Here is a 16,093-nt window from a genome sequence, read left to right as displayed (position 1 = left end):
GAAAATTAGTCTTTTAGTAGATTTTGGCTGGCTGTGAAGTAATCTAAACACACTGCTTCCCTTTTAAGTCCAATGTTTGACAAAGATGTTGAAAAGTTGTGGTTGCTACTACTGTTGACGGAATACTTTGCACTTCCTGGTCAGAATGTATTAACTGTTGATTAACAGTTTTAGAGAATTTTGTTGAGTTTACTGGGCAGACAAAGTATGTAGCTGGAATGCCTTGTATTACAGAAGAAATAGTTAGAATTGCCTCCTGCATGGTGCAAAGAAACATTAACAATTCTTTCATCTGTTTTGAAGTAAAGTTGTTATTGTTTCTATGTGCATTTGTAATTAAATAATCAATTTTTAAAGAGCGCTTCTTATTTATTGTAGAAGGAAAATAGGACTATGGGCGGGATACTGTATTGTCTGTCTGAATGAAGAAATCTTTTAAATGGTTTTATTGATTTCTGTATCTAAAGATCACTTGCAAACAAATCGTTTTGTTCTGTTAGTCTTTTTATAAAAGCTTTTAGGGGCAAATCTTATAGTCCTTGCACAGGCAAAACTCCCATGGAGGTCAGGGAGAGTATCTTTTGAGTAAGGGCTGTAGATTTTGGTATTTAGGGTCAAATCAGGAGACACAAAATGCGGTCCATGGGGCTGGGCTTCATGCTGGGGATCTCTACACTCCATGAGCACTGCTGCAGTATCAAGAATGCATTAGCTTTCTCAGTAAGGGATTGTCTATCCTGAGGAATTATGTAGAGTCCATCCTAAAGTAAGCCATGACCACCTGACATGATTTTAAGCACAACAGTCCTTTCCTATATTTAACTGCATTCCTACATTGTGGTTCGCTACCGCCATACCTTGGTCCAGGACCAAATGGCATCCCAGACAAGGAGCATCTTTGGCGCCCCCCTCCTCTATGTATTATACTTTTGAATACCTTATTTTTATTTTAAAATAAAAAATAAAAAGCTTATGCCCAAATAACTCTGTTAGTCTTTAAGGTGTCACCGGACTCCCCATTGTTTTTTGTGGATAGAGACTAACACAACTACCCCTCTGATACTTATTTTTATTTGCATTTGTAGCCCATTTCATGACTTTGGTGCATTTCATGACTTTGCATGGAATTTGCATGCAAGATATATCCCTGTCATACAAGACCATACATTTGCATGCTAGGATCTGTAAATCTCTATTTATTCATGCCATATAGAATCATATAAAAAATAGTTTCCTCTAAGCTTACAGAAACTTTTATATTGTTTCGTAGCTAGGGGTTCAATAGGATATCTCTGGTGTCTCAGTGTCTTGGTGTCTCGTTAAATATGTCCTTTATTAGTCACTGCTTACACTCTCCAAGTCTTAAAACACAGGTACACTTTCACAGTAACACAATAGAACAAGGTTCACAATATCGCAGGTGGGCTCTCACTTCAGTTCATTTTTATATCTTGCTGACTGATGGCAACACACCACCCCTTTTATACCTATGGGGGCATGGCTGACCACATTCTAGGAGGTTTGAGGAAGATGTAGTTCTCAGAAAGTCTGGACAGTTCCACGAGATTCTACAAAGGTTCAGAACATTCTAGGAGGTTAGTGAAAAATGAATCCACATACAGAATAACAAATATTTTACTTCAAACATTCTATTTTCCCTTCTGTCAGTAACAACAAAAACAGCATCCTGAGCCCGGCACCCCCACAAGCCCAGCACCCTAGGTGGTTGCCTGGGTAGCCTGCCCCTAAATCCAGCCCTGAGCACAGGTTTCCTTGAAGTTTACTCCCTCCTTCTTTGCCACAGGATGGGTCTTCACATCACTTTACAGTGGTCAACCAGGAGAATTCTCTTGCCAACCAGCATATTTAGCCTCTGTGACTGATAGCCAAGAGGAAACCCTCTACTTTAGAGCTCAGCTTGGGATCCAATGTACCATTTTAAATTTATTCTCTCTCTGTTTACTAATATTGGTCAGCCAAGTAAGGGAAACCCTTGCTCCTGCCCCAGTTATAAGGATGTAGGCTGAATATAGCAATTGGGTGGGGCAGAATGCAGACCACATTCCATGGAAGGAAATACATTTGTGGAATAGAAAGCAGCATCCAAGGTTGAGTAGTCAATAATGCTTGAAGAGACTGATCCAGCAGCCACAGAAGTTGCCTTAGTGCTGTGCAGAGCCTTGAGCCACCAAGACAGCATATAAAAAGATCCTTGTTACTTTTCTTTGTGAAATACAAAAAACAAACAATGATTAAATCTGATTTAACAGTTTCCTTACATTACAAAGGGATATGTGTCTTTTCAAAGGCATTTGAGAAAATGCTTTGAAGTAAACGTAAGAAAAATCTAAGCAAGTCCAAGAGAAGACACTGATTCTGAATTTCAGAGTAACAGCCGTGTTAGTCTGTATTCGCAAAAAGAAAATGAGTACTTGTGGCACCTTAGAGACTAACCAATTTATTTGAGCTAGAGCTCACTTCATCGGATGCATACTGTGGAAAATACAGAAGATGTTTTTATACACACAGACCATGAAAAAATGGGTGTTTATCACGACAAAAGGTTTTCTCTCCCCCCATCCCACTCTCCTGCTAGCAGGAAAACCTTTTGTAGTGATAAACACCCATTTTTTCATGGTCTGTGTGTATAAAAACATCTTCTGTATTTTCCACAGTATGCATCCGATGAAATGAGCTGTAGCTCATGAAAGCTTATGCTCAGATAAATTGGTTAGTCTCTAAGATTCTGAATTGTTGATCAGAAACTGTTGCTGTAATGCTGGGATAGTCAATTATTTTTTGTCAAAGTCTAAATTTCTTGGTCAAGGTATAGTCAAGGTCCAGACTCCATAGAAAATAATAAAAAAAATGATAAAGTAAATAAAAAGATTTCAGGGTCCTTTCAAAAGCATCTGGTAGTCCAGATATAGCCCATGGTCTGCCTGTTGACTATCCCTGCTAGAATGCCTCAGTATCCAAATCATACTTCTCCTTTGAAAATGTAAACTAAACTGGAGTTCTTAAAAAGGAAATGAGATTAAAAACAACTGGATAAACTGGCAATTGGCAACCATAATTAGTTTACACTAGCAAACATGGAATAATATTTTATATATGTAGTGATAATCATTTTAATTTCTTAAAAGCAAAAATATTTTAATAGTGATGTCAGAGAGACCTTGATAGCATTTAGTAATCAATTAGCTACTTAGAATTGTGCTTGAGGACCAGGATTGAAATCTCTCACATTCTGAAATTCAGTAAATATTTTGATTTATCAATTATTACACAGTTTACAGAATACAGTGTTCTATCTTACTAAGCTTTAGATAAAAGATATTTTCTTCACCCATATGGCAAAATAAATAATAAAAAATATCTTTGATGGAAGAGTTCTATGCTGTCTATAGTTTTGTGGAAGCATCCTGTAGAATTCTGTAACACTAATTTAATTCTCCATTAAATTTGACAGAATAGTTAAACCTAAACAGAAAGTTTAGAATTTCCTATTACATTCCATATAATTTTCATAGCTGTAACCTATTTGTTTTCTAAAAACTGGACAGATATTTTAAATATTGCCTTTATTTGAAGTTTGGACTAGACTCTGATACAGTGCCTAGATGTTTCTTATATTAATATGTGGGGAGGTACAGAACTGACAAAACTGGAAACTGAGGTGCCTTGTTTGTCCACAGTACACGGACATTATGGGAAGCCCCGTCTATTGGAATGTTTGCATCTAGGCTAGACACAACACTAGAAAAATGTATTCTTGAGAACAGAGTGAAGATTTCTGTGATTCTACTGACAATGGCAATGGAAGCTGTCCCACAAGCTGTCCCGACTTGCAGTTGTGATCCAGAGAAATAATCTGAAGAGGGAAAGTGTTGTTAATTCTCCTTTTCCATTCAGGCCTTAATTTTCTCTTCTGAGATTGCCAGCTATTGTCAATCACAATAGTTGCGTGGGTGAGTTTTATTTTCTCTTTAAAGTTAAATGAACCCTGGACCTATGAAGAATTGAACTGAGACAACCATGAGCTTTGAACAGCAGTCATGCGACAGCAACTTTCAGTTATTGCTGACTAGAGCAGAATTTAAAACAGTGACCTACAGGTAAAAACTGTATTACCCATAACCAGTCCCCAGGTCAAAGCACTTCCCCAGACAGCAGTAATTAACATCCGCCCACAGTTAGCGGGGAAAACAGGCAAGGAGATGAATGAACATGAGTTGCCAAGTTATTTTATGGAGTAGAGGAGCAAGTACAGGAGAAAGTGTCAATATGTTTTTGCAAATAAAAAACAAAAAGTTTCATTCCCTCACAGTTATTTATTGCCCCTATAGACTTCTCAAATCTATGATTTTAAGAAGAGAGAACAGTGCTCAAACTTTTTTTTTTTTAAATCTACCTTCAGCCTTTCTTCAATTGGCAGTACTGTGAAGTGAAGGTAGGGCATAAATCCTCATTCCTCAACCATTCTGAGCATTGAAGTTGAAATGTACCTGTGCTGCAAAAAGCCCAAATAAATGGGTTTTGTATAGGGCACTAAGTAGGGTTGAAAGGGGGATGGAATTCCCACTCTCAGTATCTGAGTAGGTCACAGCCACTGCTCTTTCACCCCTTCACCTGGAATAACAGCCACTGTTGTTCCTCAGCCTCGCACAGACTATCCGGTACAATATGAGTCGTTGAGGAGCACATGGTCCCCTTCCAAGCCTCCCTTTTCCTTGACAGGCAAGAAGTACAGAGCCACTCCCCCATCCCATGCATACACAGCTAGTCTGTCACTGCTGCATTTGTGTGTGTAAAATGGCCTTCTAAAAACCCTTCTGTTCCATGGATCAACTCCACCCAGAAGGAGAAGCATCTGATACGAGTTTCACAATTCAATTCTAACCGGCAAGTGCAATTATAAATAAAAAACCTTAATCTTCAGAGTTCACTTGGGGCTAGCCTAGATTAGGATAAAAGGTGTAATTTTTAAAAGTGTTAGGAAACACATTTTAACAATCATGTTTGAAAGCCCTGATGTAGGAAGGGCAAGTCATTCGTTTTAGAGCAGTGGTTTTCAAACTTTTTTTCTGGGGACCCAGTTGAAGAAAATTGTTGATGCCCGCGACCCAACAGAGCTGGGGATGAGGGGTTTGGGGTGTGGGAGGGGCAGGGCTGGGGCAGAGGATTGGAGTGTGGGAGGGGGGCAAGGCTAAGGGCTGGAGGTCCAGGCTCTGGGATGGGGCCGGGGATAGGGCTTGGGGTGTAGGAAGGGGTTCCAGGTTGGGCGGGGGCTTAGGGCTGGGGCAGGGGATTGGGATGTGGACTTACCTCTGGCAGCTCTCAGTCAGCGGCGCAGCAGGGGTGCAGAGGCAGGTTTCCCTCCTGTCCTGGCACCATGGACCATGCTGCGCCCTGGAAGCAGCCAGCAGCAGGTCTGGCTCCTATGCAGAGGCGTACGACTCTTGCCCACAGGCATGGCCCCCCAGGTCCCATTGTCCGGTTTCCGCTGTTGGCCCCTTCCGGGGCGCAGCACGGTGTCGGAAAAGATAGTCACTAGCCTGCCTTTGCTTGGCAGCACTGCCAATGGGACTTTTAACGTCCCAGTTGGTGGTGCTGACCAGAGCAAGGCGACCCAGTGCCTGACATGCCGTGACCCAGTACTGGGTCGTGACCCACGGTTTGAAAAACACTGTTCTAGAGTTCATCTCAACCAGCTAACATGATAAAATAAAACTTGCCCTGTCTACATTAGTACTTTAAAATGTGTTTAAAACTTGTTAAATAACATGTTTTAAAAATACACCTTTTTATCCTAGTCTAGACGAGTTGGAGACTGTAAAGTGTGGTCCACCTTGATCATCTCCAATAGCTGATTTTCTGTCTCTCTAAATTAAAGATTCCTTTTTGCTTATGCACTGTGTTGGGATATAGAAATGATGTTTCTCTGCTTGCATGTTCATCTGAAAAATGATGACTATCCTGTGCCAGTATGGTTAACGGTTTCCACAATCTAAAATAAATACAAATAATCCTAGAAATATTGAATTTTGTATTTTTCCATAACATCAAGATGTCATTCCTTTTTGTGCTGCTCTTTATGGTTAAAACTCTGAACTACAAGGTTTAACAACTTCATAAAAAGATAATGGGAAATCAGATCAGTTAAGAAAAAACTCAAACATTACAGGATTTAATTTGAGTATCCCAGTAATCTCCTCCAACGTTATTTTGCCATCATATTTGGTGTATGAGAGAACAGTTCAGTTAATTTCAATAGAGTTATATCTACAAGGTAAAGACTGGACTAGTAATACTGCCAGGAAGCTATTTTGACATTTTTAAATAGAGCAGGGAATGTGAAAGGAATTTAGAAGATAAGTATGCTTCATTGGCAGCACCTCCATATTTCCCTATTTGGTGGGCTGTGAAACACAGACAACTATGGACCTGAGTCTGTTGTCACTTAGATGGGAGTTATACCTTTGTAAGTGTGGGTAGAATTGAATGCTGTGTTATATTAAAATAAGTCTGATCCTGATCCCCCACAGGATGGACTCATGCACACAAAAAGCCTGGAAATGCAAACATAAAACTGCCCTTTCTCTAACAAATAATCCTTGGTACACCAGAGATCTCACAACGGTGCATGATTTCAAGCTACAGTATCTGCTGTAAATAGCCTTGACTCTAAATCTTGCCTTTGCCAGTTTAAAGAGATACTGTCAGAATAAAATTCACATAACATAATCCCTAATCAGTGTTAGTGATAGCTAGAGCAGTGCGAAACTAGGAGGCTCCAGTTCACAGGAGTTCAGGAAATTCTTTGCTTTAGTCTGAGAATTTGTGATGCCATAGTTTTCTTCTGAGTTTAAGTTTCTAATAAACCATCAAACCTAATGCCAAGTTTTCCCCAGTTTCAAGAGTGAAAAAAAAAGAGGGAAGGACTCATCAAGTTGTAAGTAGTTCTCACCCCAAACCATGATTCAATCCCTAAGTCTAATGTCTATGGGAAACTACCAATTGATAATGGGTAGTTGGTAAGCTGAGATTTTCTGATTACTGTTAGAATTATTACACCTGTGAATAGTGCACACAGCTCATATGCAAAAATATGCTATCTCTACTGTTATCCGACTGTCACACACTTGCCTGCATGCCTATTTACTTCACGCACTTATATCTCGTATTTAAATTGGAGTAGGAAGTGTGCATGGGATTTTCATTGACTTCAATGAGAACAGAGTTAAACCAATGCTAAATACTTTTAAAAATTCTACCATGTCTTTGTACAGCACCCAGTACAATGGCGTCCTGACCAGGTTGAGGTTTCCAGGAACTATTGTAATACAAATAGTGAGGGTTGAGATAATTGCTCAAAGCTCTGCCTAGATTCACTGAAAGGTTTGTGAATCTTAGCAGGCCAAAATTTCAAGTGTGTAATGAAACAAGGGCAAGTTTCACCTGTTTTTAGGCTTTGTTATGAAAGTTTGGCTTAGGCTTCCAACACCACCTGACTACACAAGCAAAAACAATTGAAAAGTGGAATTAACTTTTCTCCGTTTCTGCTCTTTATTTACACAGATTTACGATAAATAGTAATGCTGTCAGTAAACTAGAAGAAATATGATTTGAATGACATGCAACCAACAAGTTGTGCACATAGCTAACCTATACAACTACACGTTCCTACCGCTGCTTACCTCATCCGGTTCCTTTTTGTGTTTTGTATTAAATTAGATTGCAAGCTGTTTGGGGCAGGGACTGTCTTTCAATATATGTTTGTACAGCACCTAGCACAATGTGGCCCTGAACCAACTAGCCAGCAAGCAGGCTGGCCGATGTGGATACACAACCTCTACTGGATGAAACAGTCTATAAATACCACCTGTAATGATTACTCTTGAAATTGTTTACTTCTGTAGTATAGGTGATTATCTAGGTACTGATTCTGTCTTTTTATTTACCTGTGGAAATTTGTATAAATTGTGCATTTTAGGGACTGGCAATAGTCTCTACGTTAAAGTGTTAATCTGACCAGTATACTGTTCTCAAAAAATGCCCACGAGCAGATCCCCAAACCAAATTGTGTTTGCTATGGCTGATTTCCCCCCCACCCCCCAAAGTGCCAGGAAAGTGGCTTTAAATGGGAAGATTAAGCAAAGTGTACAAGTTCTTTGTAGTTGAGGATCTGAAACAGATGTACTGGGAGCTAGTTTATGGAGCACAATTTATTGGAGACATTTGCTGCAGCAGCTTTTTTGAGCCTTCTCAGCTGCGTCTATGATAGGGAATGGTGTTGCTAAGTTTTTGCACATCTTTCAGTAAAATGAGGTCAAGGAAGTCATGTGGAATTATCATACTTTAAGGGCCTTGTGTTAATTGCCTAATATATGGATTGCATTCATCTATGCAATATACTTCATCTGTACATAGCATTTTCATCTGTGAAATAAAATGGCGGATAACATTTTTAATAAATTCTCAGTATAAATTGGTAGATTACTTAGGTGATTTGCAAATATGATTCATTGCAGAACAGTCACAGACTGCAACACAATGGAAATACTTATCCAAAAATGATGCAATATATATTGTTATAGTAAACTTCTGATTCTGGGCTTATAAGTGTTTTGTGACTAGTGTGTAACAGTCAGGAATAAGATGAAACAAGTAGTATCAAATATTGTATAACATTTCTAGATGTGCTAAACTGGGTAGAAGCTGCACTTTTGTATGAAGACTGATGAATCTTCATATAATTTATGATAGCCTGTGTTGTGTTTGGCAAAGCTAGAGGGCCAGATTGTGTGGCTGGCTATTACAAGGAAAAACAGCAAAGACTATCAAGGAGACTTCCTTCCCGCTTCTAACCCCCAACTTGGGCTTCCTTCACAAGCACCATTTACAGTTAGTCCTGGCATCGCAAAGCATTGGCTGCACCGCACTGCACATCACTTCGAGGAGGAGGGATAGGAGTTGGGATGGAACTTTGTCCCCTCACATGCCTCTCAGTATTGTCCATCCCAAACATTCAAAAACCAAGACGCACACCTCCCACTCCTCTGTCCCCATGGCGGGTCATGAGTTTGGCTTAAAGATCTCCTGTGGAGTGAAGTTGCCCACATGAGATGTGACCATTTCACGTTCAAAATTCAGCCTTAAAAACATACACAGAAATGGAGGCTTCCCAATTCACTGCTTGCAGGGTCTTCCACTTACCATCTCCTGTCCCTTTGAGAGTGAAGAGCTTCTGTTTCCTTACTCCACAGGAGAGGCAGCTTTCCACTCACATTCTCCAGCTACACCTCCCCACAGTCTCTTGTCTCCCACCTGTTCCCAGTAAGTCACTTGCCCTCCACATTCCCCCCTCCCCCATTTCCCCTTAGCCTCTAGCTATGTCTACACTTACAGCAGCATGTATTGTACATACACTGCATGCCCCCTAGCATGGTTATAAATAGCAGCATAGATGGGAGGCACCGCTTAGGCAAGTAAAGACACACCTGAACTTTGTGGCTATGTACCCCACCCAGTGCTCTACATGCCCAAGCAGTGCCTCCTGCATCTACAGTCCCGCTGCCTCCCTGCTGCCAGACCCTTCCCCTGCTACAAGGAAAGGCTCCAGCACCAGGGAAAGGCTCTGGCAGGGGAGAGGCAGCAAGGAGCTGTCAGAGCCTTTCCCCTGTGCCTCCCCCTGCCTGAGCCTTGCACTGCCATGTGTAGCTACATGCAGCAGTGTGGCTGCAGCCTGCTTTTCACTGCAGATGATAGCTACTTGTACCCTACATGCCATTGCCAGCATAGGCAAGGCATGTAGGCAATGGCAGATTGCCCACAGGGCCCGTGCCCAGGGGCCATGGCCAACTGGGGGGCTCTGGCCCCCGTGCTCTGACACTGCTCCCCAGCAGCTGCACTGGGCAGGCAGGGCAGGAGAATCACCCCCACCCCCACCCGCAGTGGCCTCTGACCCGTCACTGGCAGAAGCCGTAGGGCAGCAGGGGAAGCCCCCAGCACTCCCCGACCCAGACAGAAGCCCCGGGGTGGCAGGGGAAGTTCCCAGCGCTCCCCACCCATCCCTGGAAGAAGCCCCAGGGCAGCAGGGAAAGCCGCCAGTGCTCTCAACCCATCCTTTGCAGAAGCCCCGGGGCTCAACCCCACTCTCCTGTAGAAGCACCAGGCAGGTGGAGCAGGAGAAGCCCCAGCGCCCCAACCCTGGTCCCCCACAGAAGTTCGGGGGGTCATGGGGGAAACCCCAACACCTGGACCCCTGCTGCAGCCCTGGGACTGGAGGAGCTCTCACTCTCTGCTGTGGCCTTGGGGCCATGGTGCAGGGACAGAGCTCTCCAGTCTTGGGGCTGCAGTGCAGGGGGCAGAAAGGAGCAAAAGGGGTTGTGGAATGGGGGGGGACCCTGGGTTGAACAGAGGTGGGCTCTGAGAAAGGGGCAAGAAAAGGGGTGGGGATTTGAGGCAGGCCACAGGCAGAAGGGGCGGAATGGGGGTGGGGCTGTAGTCGGAATGAGTGGGGCGGGGTCCCCCATTTGCTTTGGCCCAGGGCCCCAGGAAACCTTAATCCGCCTCTGTGTGTAGGGTACATTCTACCTCTCTGCCACATCCTATTCCTTTCCTTCTGTACCATTCAGTCTCCTTCTGCTTGCCACATTCCCCTTTAGCCCCCTCAGTCTACATCCTGCTCACTATATTTTCAGGCTCCTCAGGAGTTTCCTGTTCAGTTTCCTAGCATATTACCCTCCCTCCTGCCCCAGCAGTCCCATCCCTGCACCTCCCCATACCCCATCCCCAACCTGTCCCTTCCATTTTCCCTGAGACTAGCCTGGCTTCAATGCCACTGACATGGTAGGTGGTGGCCATCTTTGCCAGGGTTCCTCAGGTTAAGGTTGATAGTGCTTTTGGATAAGAAGAAAACTTTTTCAGAATTCTCAGTCTTGCAAAGTGCCTGGGTCCACTCACCGCTAGGGCACCTCCTTCTGGCTGCTTTGGGGATTAGCTCCTTCCATGTCCGACACCGTCTTCTGGTGCTTGTTCGCACGCTCTGCCACCTCTCTCTCTCTGGGTTGGCTCCCCAGCCAGGTCACTATAGTCCTCCCTTAGCAGAATCCTATCAGACGACTGTCCCAGGCAGCTCCATTGCCCAGTCTGTGCCACTTCTCCAGTGTCAGATAGGGGAACCCCCCAGGCCCACCCTCTACTCAGGGTTCCAGTCCAGGGACCCTCTGTCTCACAACTGCAGTCTGTTTTCTTCCAGACCCTATTGCTCTTTCCCTGGATTTCTTCCTACATCTTCTAGCTCCCCCAGATTTACCAGCTTAAATTGCCTCCTCCCAGGGAGCAACTGCAGACTACTTAACGTCATAGCCCTAAACACATCTGCCAGGGAATGACTGCAGACTACTTCCCCTACAGCCCCTTTTAGCTTCCAGCTTTCTGGCATTATTCCACCCCTGTGTGATCCTTCTCAGCGAGTTACCTCATCAATCAGTCTCTCAAGCCCTGTCTCTCCCTCACGTGCAGCCTATCGGGTTAATTAATCTAACTTAACTTGCTCTACCTTGTGTGGGGGTGAAGACCCCCTCACAGTCCCAAATATCATAACACCTGCTACCAGCACAGCCGGCTAGCAGGCTGCATAAGCCTACACAGTCCAGTTCACTCTGGTCTGCTCAGGGGGGAACTGTGCCTCCCTGAATTACAGTACCTCGCTGAATTTCTGGTGAAGTGCTATACTTTGGCCCAGAATACAGCATACTGCAGGCAACGGAACATGTTATTGTAGACCTATTCTGAAACTGTTGGTAGGGACCCCAAAGTGGGTTGCTATCCCCTTTTAATGGGGTTGCCAGGGCTGGCGTTAGACTTGCTGGGGCCTATGGCTGAAGCCAAAGCCCAAGCCCCACTGCCCAGGGCTGAAGCCGAAGCCTGAGCCCCACCACTCAGTGCTGAAGCCCTGGGTGGCAGGGTCAGGATACAGGCACCCCACCTGGAGCTGAAACCCTTGGGCTTCGGCTTTGGTCCCTCACCCGGTGTGGTGGGGCTCAGGGTTTGGATCCCCTGCCCAGGGCAGTGGGACTCAGGTGGACTCAGGCTTTGGTCCCCCATCCTGGGGTCACTTAGTAATTTTTGTTATCAGGAGGAGGTCGCAGTGAAATGAAGTTTGAGAACCCTGTCCTATATATATGGGCAAAGGTCTGAATTAAATGCAAACCTTGTTTGCTAAGAGCATATAGAAGGCTCCCCCGACCTTACCCCAGGGTAGGACCAAACACAGAACTGTGCAAATCAAAGGACCAAAACTAGCAAAAACTTTGCTTTCCTCACAGAATGAAGAGATCTACTGACATAATTGAACTATATTACAGTGTATATTTCAGAAAGATAAAATTTGCCTCTGGAAGTTTTTTATAGGCTGATCTGCTAATGCACGGTAATTGTGCTTTCTATAAATCCTTAAGAAACTTTTAATGAGAAATACTTATTGTTCACAATTCTCCAGTTCTCCTAACTATATTTCTGTGTTAAATATTTTAGATTTTTAAAAATATTTAAAAATCAATGAAATTACAGTTTGACAGGAAAGATTAAAGGTGGTTTATTTGCAGGAACACAAAAAAAAGTATCTCAAACCATAAATCTATTCTTTTAGCCATTCTGATTTTAAAAACAACCCCACATTTTTTTTTAAAAAGAATAATTATTTTCTAAACCTGGGCATGTAAAATATTAGCAACATTTAAAGATTAACCTAAAAACAGGTGTTTATTATGAATAATACGTACTTTAACTTTAATTACATTCCTAGGTGCTTTTAAAACATGCTTTTGAGTCTAAGAGATGTGTTGATCTTACTGATAACATTCTAAATGATGCTGGATAAGGAAGTATGACCTGTAGCCATGCATCCTCCACAGTGATCTCAGCAGTTCTGAGAAACTAAACGGGGTCAAGTAAGGTCAGTACTTAAAATGGAAGAGCTAGTGGCTGGCAGGGGCGGGAAGGTGGAGAGAGGGAAGAGAGATCAGGTGCTTCGGCCAGTAATGTTGGTTCTTCAGGAGACGCTTTTCTTTACTCTCATTGAACTCAGTGTTGATTTTCATCTCTTGTCTTCATTTCTAAAATAATATAGTAGTGGAATCCTGAAATATCATTAGATCATTATTAAAAGAAACACTTTGGTTTTAGTTTGAATATGGTGGGGGAGGGAAGGGAGGAGAGGGGAAGAAGGTTATCAGAGAAAAGAACAAACTCAGTGGGTTAAAAAAATACCAAAAAACTTCAGCGTTACAAAAACTGGCAGGTAAATTGAAATTACCACTAAGTGTTCTATGTGAGTAAGTGAATCTTAATCTGTTTAATTTTTAAATGGACATATTTACCCAGGGAAAATATTGCTCTACTATTTAACTTTGATGAGGAGCAATGTTTGTTTGCCCCACTGATGTATTACATGCTTTAGTTTTAGTTCCCCATCAATGCTGAGAACTTGGAAGAGAGTGGAATCAGGGTAGGGGAATTGGGCAGTATTCTGGGAACTCAGGCAGGAGATGTGGCCTCCGTAACTGCCACAGAGAACAGCTCCATGTTTCTTTAGCTTAGGATCAGGGTGGGTTAGTGTATCTGCAATAACATACATTCGGTGATCACTCCTCCCATGCACCAAAGACATAGCAACTTCGGGGCTGTTACAGCCACAGAACCATTCCTCTATTGCTTCACAACCAGCAAGGGCAAAGGGGAAAAGACTCATTGGTATGCTCTGCCTGCATTCAGTTGCTTTGGTGACACCATACAGCCATAATCCTTTAACTAGCAGCCAGAGTGCAACAGCATATCTGGTTTACCCCTTCCCTTAGACACCACCATGCTAGTTTGACCTTGCTTTGTGAAGAGGATTTAGCCCTTAATGATTATGTCCTAGAAATTGTATGCATTTAGTTACCACTGACTCAGATAAAAACATCTCCCAAACCATATTCCCCAGCTCATGGCTCATGTAAACAAATGAAAGATTTAGTAGATGGATGCCCTGATCGTCGGACCCCTGGGCGCTTGGGACCCCTGCAACGAGCGTGTGCTGCGGACCTGTGGGATCGGTCGACGCTATGCACGGCTCATGCGGCGCCTCATGGTCTCAGACACCATCCGATTGTCCAGGGACATCTACATCGAACACATCACCGGCCACCGACAGTACCAGGAGGTGTGAGCCGGTACAACTTCGTGCATCAACTATGGGAAAGGGACTGAGAGACTTTTTCCATTGGACCATATGAACTGGAACCATAAACTCACTGAACATTAAATCCCACCAAATGAGGGTAAATCCATCCTCATCATCGTATCCACTCATTATACTCCACACCTGAACATAGCCATTATATGAACAACATACCCCCATATCTCAATGTGTGTACTTTGACCCGTTAAACTTTTACCCCCAATCGGGGAGATTGCAGTTTATGTATTCCTTACGCCACCCATTCCTAAACCGAATTTCGCACCCCTTGATAATCTGTACCTTATTCCCTGATAACCAGAAACTTCTATGCTTAAACTCTGTACCATTTTCTTTTTATTTCAACATCATCTTAATAAAATTATTGAAACTATCTATATGAAATTCTTCTCCTCAAGCATCTGTGATCTGAAAGCACATCCTTATCTCCCTCTGCTGGGGATAGGGAGATGACACTTTTCCATGGTGTACCTTAAAAGGTTTGCAAAAAGAAAAGGAGTACTGGTGGCACCTTAGAGACTAACCAATTTATTTGAGCATTATGACTTTTACTTCTTGCGAATACAGACTAACACGGCTGTTACTCTGAAACCTTAAAAGGTTTGTTTCATGTAATGTCCTGACAAGCAAAGTCAATAATGCTGCTTGGCTTCCTTTCCTCAGTTGAGATATAATGAGAAAGAATTCACACCTGCCAGCTCTCCAGGATTTCCCCTCTCAGGAACCTGTAAGCCTTAGCTAGAATCTGTCAGAATACACTTTGAAGCCTGGAGCTTCTGTGGGAGCATTAGTTGGCTGCTTCTCAGCATTCACTGAACTTTTGGTAAAGATGGCAGTGGTTTGTCAAGTGTAGAAAACCCAGCACGATTATTCTGTCCTAAAGAGTTTTCATATCAAGCCCTGAAGGGATTGTATAGCCTGTCAAAGTGTTACATTTCTTTGACTTGAAGTTTACCTTTAAAATATTTTAAGGTTGATACATATATTTACTAATGTTTTGCTTTATATCAATGCCATCACCGCAATCAACATGCTATTAATAAATTGAAACTACTTCATATTTTAGAGATTGAGTTAAATGGTGGAGAGGCTATAAAAAAACAAGGGACAATGAAAACAGCATAAAAGTAATAAATATAAGAAACAGGCTTGGAATCTGTGGAGTTAGTCACTGCTCTGCCAATAAACATTGGCAGTTGTTTCCATTTCCAATATGTGAAATTAAGAACAGCTTACTGTCTTGGAGGCTATTGTTCAGATTTAACTTCATAAAATATATAAACAAGTTCATCTGGAGATAACAATTTACTATGGTGATGAGAACAATGTTTTAGTTTCCTGTTAAAAATATTGTCTTACCATTATCAGAAGACTGCTAATGACACTGTTATATTTTTCAGGGAACTAATATTAGTAAGTCTAATGAACAATAGTTTACTGTACAGGCACAAAAATGCTCTGCCTTTCTAAAAGCATTAAACATTCTGTAAATGTGACATTTTCCCTATTAGTAGTAGAAAATTAACCATAAAAAACTTAGTTACACAATCCCTTCATCCTCAAACTAGGGAGACACATTTATAGAGAATGCCAGCCATTTATTAACAGGATCATAGATTACAGATCAGGCGCTAAAACTAGACTGTGCTTTTTCCTTGAAACTATTGAACTTTTGAATGCTCTGAACACGGACAGTGGTAAGTCCGAGAGTCCCTATGTAGTTCTAAAATGAGACCTTCATTTTACCAGATGCGCAGTAAGCATACATCTTGTTAAAAGTCAGCCACTTTTAAATGGCATGTCAAGAAATAAAGATTCAAAGCTAACAAATAGTTTTTTGGTAAA

At 42.5% G+C, this 16,093-nt stretch overlaps 1 protein-coding gene across 2 annotated transcripts in view; it reads left to right on the top strand.

Moving 5' to 3' along the window:
• COL4A1 (collagen type IV alpha 1 chain) overlaps nt 1-16,093 on the top strand; it is a 220,339-nt gene that overhangs the window by 69,937 nt on the left and 134,309 nt on the right. The gene's annotated exons all lie outside the window — the stretch shown is intronic.

The sequence above is a fragment of the Caretta caretta genome, chromosome 1 (assembly GCF_965140235.1).
Source record: "Caretta caretta isolate rCarCar2 chromosome 1, rCarCar1.hap1, whole genome shotgun sequence".
In the NCBI taxonomy this organism is placed as follows: domain Eukaryota; kingdom Metazoa; phylum Chordata; order Testudines; family Cheloniidae; genus Caretta; species Caretta caretta.
This window is presented reverse-complemented; position numbering and strand designations above follow the sequence as displayed.